The sequence below is a fragment of the Phasianus colchicus genome, chromosome 2, assembly GCF_987193195.1.
Source record: "Phasianus colchicus chromosome 2, bPhaCol1.hap1.1, whole genome shotgun sequence".
Classification (NCBI taxonomy): Eukaryota; Metazoa; Chordata; class Aves; order Galliformes; family Phasianidae; genus Phasianus; species Phasianus colchicus.
The window spans coordinates 19,074,849-19,083,737 of record NC_143437.1 but is presented as its reverse complement, the minus strand read 5'-3'; the positions used below and the strand labels follow the sequence as shown (position 1 = coordinate 19,083,737).

The 8,889-nt window shown below is 38.6% G+C and overlaps 1 non-coding gene across 1 annotated transcript; it reads left to right on the top strand.

Moving 5' to 3' along the window:
- The first annotated feature begins 1,190 nt into the window (after positions 1 to 1,190).
- Positions 1,191 to 1,250, top strand: LOC116233203 (U7 small nuclear RNA). Its single transcript, XR_004167913.2, has one exon. It is a non-coding gene; the product is annotated as a U7 small nuclear RNA (small nuclear RNA).
- Positions 1,251 to 8,889: the final 7,639 nt, after the last annotated feature.

Genomic DNA, 8,889 nt, shown 5'->3' with positions numbered 1-8,889 from the left:
TTTAAGCTGTTGTTTGACATCTGTAGTTGCAAATTTATGTTTCTACTGATTCTCTACATGTCAGTAAGAAATTTCTCTTTCCCTTGAGTGTTAAAGAGCACTTTGCATGGCAGCTGGTCGTACAACACCTCACTGCAACTTCAGTTGCCAAACGAATGACACCACACACAGCTTGCTTTCTGGTCTATTTGGGAAACACAAACCTGTATTTAGGCTTTCATATCACCTCAATTAGGCTTTCAAATCACCTCTGGCCAGCAGAAGGAAGGACACATGCACACCTTGGTGCTGTCAGCAGGGCCATGCTGACTCACCTGTCAGAGGAACATAACTCTACTGTGTTTGTTCAGCCGGCCAGCCTTGGGGGGAGCGTGCTGAGTGTCCTGTGCCTTTGCCAGCTGCAGTGGAATTAGTTCTGTTGCTCCAATCTATGTGTAGCAAAGTGCTCTGCGAAGTTTTAGCAAGACTCATTTGCCAGTGACTGAATCAGCAGAAAACAAAGTAGTAATTATTTACTGCCACAGAGCAATCTCACCTCACACACAGGACAAGACACAGGGAGGTAAAATTACATTCAAGCGTAAGATCAGAAGATGCTTAGGTTCTGTGGATGAAAACTGCATGAGCCCATTCTACCATTGAGCACAGTTTCAAGGGGCAGTGGCTATGATGAATGTAATTAGCAGATGGAAAATAAAAGGGTAATCTGTGTTCAGCACAATGGTTAATCCCCACAGTTGGGCTGTGGTGGATATCAAGATTGTGACTTATGGATATGCAGAGTTCTTTTAAAAATATGTGATGATACAAGGTAGATTTTCAAGGGTAATCAGTGATCTAAAATGCCATGGCTTCTGAACAACTTTTCAGACAGATTTGGGAGAGGAAGTTGGGGTGAATGAGGATCCATCTTTCCATCAGAAATGGAGGATTCCTGTGTTTTCTTTTCCATGTTTTTCTTCAAAATTGAATTTGTCAGTGGAGAGAGAAAAAAAAAATAAAAAAAAAATAGCCAACCATAGAAACATTGATCTTAACTTCTTTCTTTCCAGCTTTATATTTTCTTAGCCTAAAAAGAACAAAATTGAAAATAATTTTTTTCCTTTAAAAATGGAAAAAAAAAAAAAAAAAAAAAACAATGAAAATATTCTTAAAGTGAGAGAAAATATTTAATGATATTTTTCTATTAAAAGTGTTTTCAGCTCTTTTAGTATTTGTCCAGCAGGTTTCCCGCTCTGTGGGAAGCCCTGAAAAAATTTATGAAGGCAGGCTGAGGGGTCTGGGCTTGTTCAGCCTGGAGAAAAGAAGGCTGCAGGGTGACCTCATTGCAGCCTTTCAGTGCCTAAAGGGAGCCTACAAACAGGAGGGGAATCAACTCTTTGAAAGGGCGGATAACAGCAGGACAAGGGGAAATGGTTTTAAGCTGAGGGAAGGGAGATATAGGTTGGATGTCAGGGGGAAGTTCTTTACAGAGAGAGTGTGAGGTGCTGGAACAGGCTGCCCAGAGAGGCTGTGGATGCTCCATCTCTCCATGGAGGTGTTCAAGGCCAGATTGGATGGGGCCCTGGGCAGCCTGGTTTAGTATTAAATGTGGAGGTTGGTGGCCCTGTGTGTGGTAGGGGGGTTGGAGATTCATGATCCTTAAGGTCCCTTCCAACCCTGGCCATTCTGTGATATTATGTTCCTTTTCATTGGAAAAAATAATATGCCTCTTGAGGTTTTTCTAGCAGGAAACCAAGAACAACTTTGTGAAAATACAAGCATATAAGAAAGATAGTAGTAAAACATTTAAGGCAGCAATAAGATGATCACAGAATGGATTATTTGATGGAGTTGGAAGAGTCTTTAAAAAAATTCAAGCCCCTGTCAGGGACTGGGTTGCCACCCACCTGACCATGCTGTCCATGGCTTGTGCAGTATGTGAGAGAATCTAATAGAGGTAGAAGCGTTTTCTTTTGGCATGCACAATGTATATCAGGAATAGTCTTAGGAAGACTATGAGGACGTTTAAAAATAATTTCAAAAACTAAGTAATTTTGGTAAACGAGCAGTAAGATTATTTAGCACTAAAAATTCTTTTAGCACAGAAAGTTACATAGCAGTAACCCGGTGGGTGATCATCCGGAAATCAATTTTATTCTGTGAAGCCCATTATGGTTTCTCACAATATCTATATCCAGTAAATGTGGCAAAATAAGGCCTTATGTTAGTCAGCTATATGGGAGAAGAGGTAGGAGCTAAGAAGAGCTACCAGAAGAAAGGGGAAGCACGAAGAAAGAACAAATTCAAGATGTAAGAAAGGGTATTAAGAATGAGATTAGTCTGTCTGGAAGAATGCAGAGCAGAATATGCAATTGGGAAATAAAAGATATAGGCAGGTGTGAGCTGATGAATACAGACTCCTGGAGATAAAGTGAGGGTGACTGAATGTTGTGATGTCATAGTAAGCCAATGGAAATAGCTTGTCTGAGAAGAGAAATTCTATTAAAAGAGCAAGATAAAACAAAGTTGAAATATTTAGAGTATTACTTATAACTCAGAAATGCATCAGTTCACATATTCCAAGATAAAACCTGATATGTGTTGGGGTAAAAAAAAAAAAAACTTCTGCTGAGATGAGGGGGAAAATTGTCTCGTTTAACACAGACTAATGCTTTCAGAAAGCCCATTCAAGCTGATAAGTTTTCTTTTAAAGTAGGAAAAACACCACTGAAAATCATAGGTAATAATCAGTTCCTCTGAGAATTTCTTGTTTAATTTGTTTCCTCTTAACAGGTGTTCCCATAAGAAAGAGGGACTTTTTTTTCCCTATTTTTCTTTCTTATTCCCAGCTTTAATTCTTTGCATTTCTTCAGATTAAATTGGGTTCTTCCCTGACTGACCTAGGTCACAGACATTTTTCTTACTCTAGGTCTGCTGCAACTACTTTTCATTATTTTTTTCTTCTCCTCTGATCAATAGCAAGCTCTCATTTATTTGTTATTGTTGCACTGCTAAATAATGGTTCAGATAATTACTCTTCTGAGTAACTTAAAATACAAGGAACACCAGCAGTCACCAAATGCAACATAACAGGCAAAGAAGAAAAACTCACAATGCACGAATCACCTCTGGCAGAAAAATCCAAGGTTTCTAAAGACAGTTAACATAACTAGGGTGAATGCTGCTGCATTTAAAGGTCAGAACACAATAGCACTGCAGAAGGAGAGAATGAGGCTGCAAACCAGGTGAAGTTACTTTTGACTAGTGCTTAACTTTTCACACTACAAGTTACATTTCTGTTCTTGGAGGATCTCATCCAAAGCTTCACAGTAAAGCTAGTGCAAAGCAGTGTTTCACTTACGCAAACATAATTAACCCAAGCTTGAGAAATTTTTTGGTGTTTACTGCCAGTATCGGTACAAGCTGGGTAATGTGAGGATGGAGCAGTGCCCAGACAAAAAAATGACCTGAGGGTACTGGTGGATGGGAATCTGAACATGAGCCAGCAATGTGCCCTCACAGCCCAGAAAGAGAACTGTTCACCATAGGGGGTTTGGATTGGATGGCATTTAAGGGTCCCTTCCAACTCAAATGATTCTGTGGTTCTATGATTCATCTGTTGTTGCTGTCTTAGAATAGAAATGAAGGAGTCTTCTCTCTAAAGAGGCCCTCAGGTAAATGCAGCAGTACATAAAATATTCTCTTGTGAGTTTATTTGCCTCTACAAAATGCAGTGGAGAATAAGAGTCAAGAAAGTGTCAGCACTACTACTACTGGAGGTGAACTCAACAATTGTAATGGGTCTTTTCTAATCCAGATTATTCAATTATTTTGCTTTTATATAACAGATGAAATTAGGAGATGGCTTTTTAGTGATACTGGTGTGCTCTGCTTGAGCTGCTGGCTCTTTCAAGTGTGGGTGTTCCTGATTCTCTTGTTTATACGCACAATATTTAGGAAAGCTGTTTTTTCCCAAGGGTGCAATTTCAGTAACAGGGATCATGGTGATTGAAACCAATGGAATTTCAAAATATGCTTTAATACATGCTTCAGTGCATTACTCAGTTGGAGCTAGAATGAATGGTACTGTTCAGCGTTTCTAATCAATAAAGTCTCATGTTTTTGAGATGTGCAAAATGTGCTTTTGATTTTTATCTACTCTCTACCCTAAGTCTGTAGAATTCCTCTTTTTTTTTCTTGTTTTAGGAATAGGTTTTTGTTTGAAAGCCTTATCTTCTGATCTGAGAAAGTATTCTGAGATGTTTAATAGCCAAAATTGAATATCCACTCTAATTTATTTATGGCTCACTTTTGGCCTTTTGAAGTCCTCATTTCCAGAACCTGTTGTATTTTCTGTTTCATTCTTAATAAGTTCCAGTTGAAAGTGCAGCAGATCCTAATTTGATTCATAACCTGCCCCCCCCCCCCCCCCCCCAACCCCAAAAAGTAGCGTATGGCTTCCCCTAAGCCCTCATTTCCCCCACTGCTTCAACTACTCTCCCTTCTTACTAAATGTTGGCAATTTCACCGATGCCCAGGCTGACCCACTAGGTTTTAGAATCCTTTTAATCCTTTTTATGGTAACAGAAACATTTGAGACTGATCTTTGAAGGCTTTGTACAGTGCAGAACACCTGCAGCTTAACACACTGAGCTAGCAAACACCTCCTATGAGTCTAATGCAGTCTGGCATCTGAGAGCACTGCTGGAATAATGAGGCTGTACCTTCACCTTAGGACCTATACCATCACTGCTAAATCTGCTTAATCGAATGGCATGGCCAATAACAGATTACACCCTACAGGTGTTGCTGGAAGTCGTGCACTGTGCTGGTCAGCAGCTGAATGCCTCCTGTTCAGCACAGCACAGAGATCTACATCTAGCACATAGCTAACCTGAAGGAAAGGCTTAGAACCTGCTTCACATCTGCCCTTGTGAAAATGTGCCTGCTAATGAGCTGAAACACCTGTGAGTTTTGATATTGCTCTAAAAAAATTTACAAACATGTAGACAGAATGAATTTGTTGAGATATAGAAGTTCTGGAAAGTTTTAAAGGCTTCTGAAAATGTCACTAAAAGATGTCATCAATTTCCTTATGTTTCTCTTCTGTCATTTAAATGTTCACCTTTGGTATTTTATCGCTACATCTTTTCTTTTAGAAGGACTCTGGTGTACAGAACTGTGAACATATTGAAGTGTTGTCTCAGAAACCACTCTGGTAAGGAGAAACAGAGAGAGAGAGAGCAAAGGCACGAAGAAAAGTAACCTGTGCTGAAAGATGTAAACTTACAATTACATGAAGAAATCCACTGTGCAATCTTACAGCCAATAAAGAAGGTAAATCAGTACAGAGGACAGGAAAAGATGCGAGATGGGTACTTGTGAGTACTAAAAGACTGGATGGTAGAATGAAGAGCAGAAGATGCACATCACTGGATTTGAGAGCACTGTGACTGTGCTGTGAGGCTCAGGGAGACCTTATTGCTTTCTGCAGTCACCTGAAAGGAGGTTGTGGTGAGGTGGGGGTCGGCCTCTTCTTCCAAGGAACAGCAATAGGAGGAGAGGGGATGGCTGTATGTGGCATCACTGGAGATTCAGGTTGGATATCAGGAAAAACTTCTCGGAGAGGTACCGAAGCATGTTGCCTGGGGAGGTGGTAGAGTCACCATCCCTGGAGGTGCTCAAGAAATGTGTAATATATCACTAAAGGGTGTGGTTAGCGGGCATGGAGGGGATGGGCTAGTTGATCTGAGAGGTCTTTTCCAATCTTAATGATTCTAAGATTATATGACTGCAGAAGTGAAAAGTAGAGCTGTGACAACTGCTGCAGCCCTGGGTTAGATTCTGAGCTCATAGGAACTGGTGGGGCCTAATCATATAGAGAAGGGAAAAAAATGTTCTTTCTGTTTTATGTGCTGCTGACAAGTGTGGCACTGGTTATCCTAAGGAGAGCAGATGTACGTCACAGAGGAAGGCAATAAAGAATTTTGGCTGGGAGTTAGTCTTCCCTCCACATTCTCTTCTCAGTTTTGAAAAATGGAGGAGTCAAATGTTCCCAAGCTGATAAAAGTTCACTGAAAATTAAATTTCTTTACAAGCTGAGCCTCCTTAGGTTATGCTTTTTTTTTTTTCTTTTTGAGAAGCAACCCTAAGATGCCAACTGTATTTTGCCTCTTAAATTCCTGGTTCACAAACATGATTAATAATAATAATTTAATTCATTAAATACCCTTAAACTGCCACTAAAGTGCTTTAATGAATCTTTACTGGTTTGAAACTACTTATGAACAGAAAATATTAGGCAGCTTGAAATAAAATGGAAAGCTAATAAAGTACCAGGCTACACTTTGCATTTGTTTACACTAGAGAAAACATAGATCTGCACTATTAATCCATTTATATGTAAACCTATTACATTTTCCCTTGGATTTTCTTATTGGAAGGAAAATGTCCTGCAGTTTTGCCAGTTCAACTAAGTAAATTCCCAACAAAACCAACTTGCAGATGACAGAAAATAGGGCCAGGTCTATATTTTTGTAGGCACTCTAGAAAAACTTTTTTTCTGGAGCACATAAATGGGCTTCCAAGAAATAGGGTGGTCTATTCCCTTTCAAGTGTCTGAGCTCTTTGGATAAGGGAGTGGCTTTGCCTATCACTTACCAGAACATATTTAAGACCCCTGGGGCTTCCACTATTTGTTTTTTTTTTTTTAAGTAATAAGTTTTACATAAGTTCTTGGCTTTTTGTTTGTTGGCTTTTATTTTTTTCTTTATGTAGAGTTTAGATTAATTTGAAAATAATGCAATTTCTCTCTGGTTTCATTTTATTTATTTTCCATTTTTTTATGGACACAGAAGTGTCCCAGATTGCACAGATTTGGATTACATTTTTCATTGAAGGTCTGTGATCATGTGAAATGCCTTTTTGCTCTAACAGCCTTTTCACATAAGACTCAGAAAATCCCATAGAATTTCCAAAAGAGACCTTAGGGGTTTGGTTTTTTATGAATTGATCAAGGCAAGCAATTGGTAAAGGTGAAGAACTCCTTCATCACCTCCAGATTTCCTTCTGATAAATGGAATTACTGACAAAATTCTATTTTCTAATACTAAAAGTATAAAACTGAAAAAGAGCTAGGAAACCATAAGGAACAACTAAAGCCAGCCAAGAGGAAAGCCATTTCTATTTGAAATAGCAGGAGGTGGTTTTACCTAAGCTATCTAGAGAGTCCTGTAACCACTGTCCTTCAAACTACACGGTACAAGCAATGCTGCAAAGGCATCTCCGTGCTTAGCAATGACTGACCTGCTGTTCAGTGAAATCTCAATCTCCTGCTCTCAAGTTATTTAGAGGAATGTGCACACAGGCTTCTGTACATAAAAAGGTCCTTTTGAAAGTATACCTTAGTGCTGACCTATATCTTTTACTGGATTTTTTTTTTCTACAGTTGCTATGGAGTCTTTACTGATTGTACATTGTAGATTTCGGGTCATCAGAGTTGCTGCCCCATACAGGTCTGCCATCTCAAAGAGCTATTGTACTGAGCTGGCACCTGTGAATGGCAATGAGAAATGAGATGAAGAGAGATTTATTTCACTGCAATTTTATTTCTTGTACTTTCTTGCTGAAGCAGTACCTAAATGGCAGAACTTTGGAAGAAAGTGCAGTATCAAAGAACAAAAGTATAAAAATACAAAAGCAATCCTATGTTTTTTATGTTGAACTCTAGTTCAGTTTAGGAATACAGCAATGTAGATCATTAGCAGTGTACCCTTCCTGGTAATGTTAATTATGAAATAAATCTAAAAACTCTGCAAATTTGTGGGAAATTTGAATCAGAGTCTAAATTGCAGGACATAGGTCACTCCAGTGATGCAGAGATATTGAACACGTAGGAACGTATTCTCCTGTGGAATGGACAAAACTGTGTCCAGTTCAAGTCTGATATTCAGAACCATGCACTGAGAAGCTTGGCTCTATCTTGCCAATATTAAAATTCAAAAAATATTATTTACCTCTCTTTATGTCCTCACCATGCCTTTTCATCCCTAGAAGCGATAAGAAAAAGAGATGAAAGGTCTCAGTGCGCTTCCTGCTTTTTTTTTTTTTTTTGAGGCTCCAAAAATCTCATAATCTAACCAAATTTGTCTTTTACTGAAATTACTAGCCTTCCTTCCATATTTAGAGAGTTTATGCTTGTTTCTTTAATATAGTTCCTCTGAGGATCTGCCAACTTCTTAAGCTCCTTTCCCTGAGACTTATTTTCACCATCTGTAATTCTGAATGTGTTTATTTTACAAGAGAAACAAAATTCTTAATTGATCTCAGGAAAGGCAGTCTTTTAGGCTAACCAAGTCCTCAGCTGTTCATATAAGAATATTTGTAGATATGTATCAAAACATCAGCATCAACCATCAAATGCAGGCAAGATATCATGTATCTGATATTATAGTGAATCCATATTATGTTCGTAAGACCATGAGAAACACTCGCAATAAAACCACACAGTACAAACACAGAAATTTAAATCATGCATTGAAAAGTTTGCCAAGGTTCATGAATCTTTTGAACTAACCTGGGCCTACTTTGAAATGAACTGAAGACATGATTTTGTATTGAAACCAGGTGGGTCTCAGGGGTTTTTGTTATTTGGGGTTCACTTGGAATTGAAATTTGAAGCTGAAATCAAAGGATGGAACCCAAAAATGATCCAACTGAAGAAAACCATTCTGATATCACTGATGAAAAATCAGATGTTCTTAACTTTTTTAAAGTAAACTAATCAAGGCATGTTTACCATTAAACTGTGAATATGATTACATATGTGTTTTTGGAGAGTGCTCTCACCCAAGGCACGTAAGTAACTGACTGTCTCATTCACAAAGAGACTGTATCAGTGAAGGATAT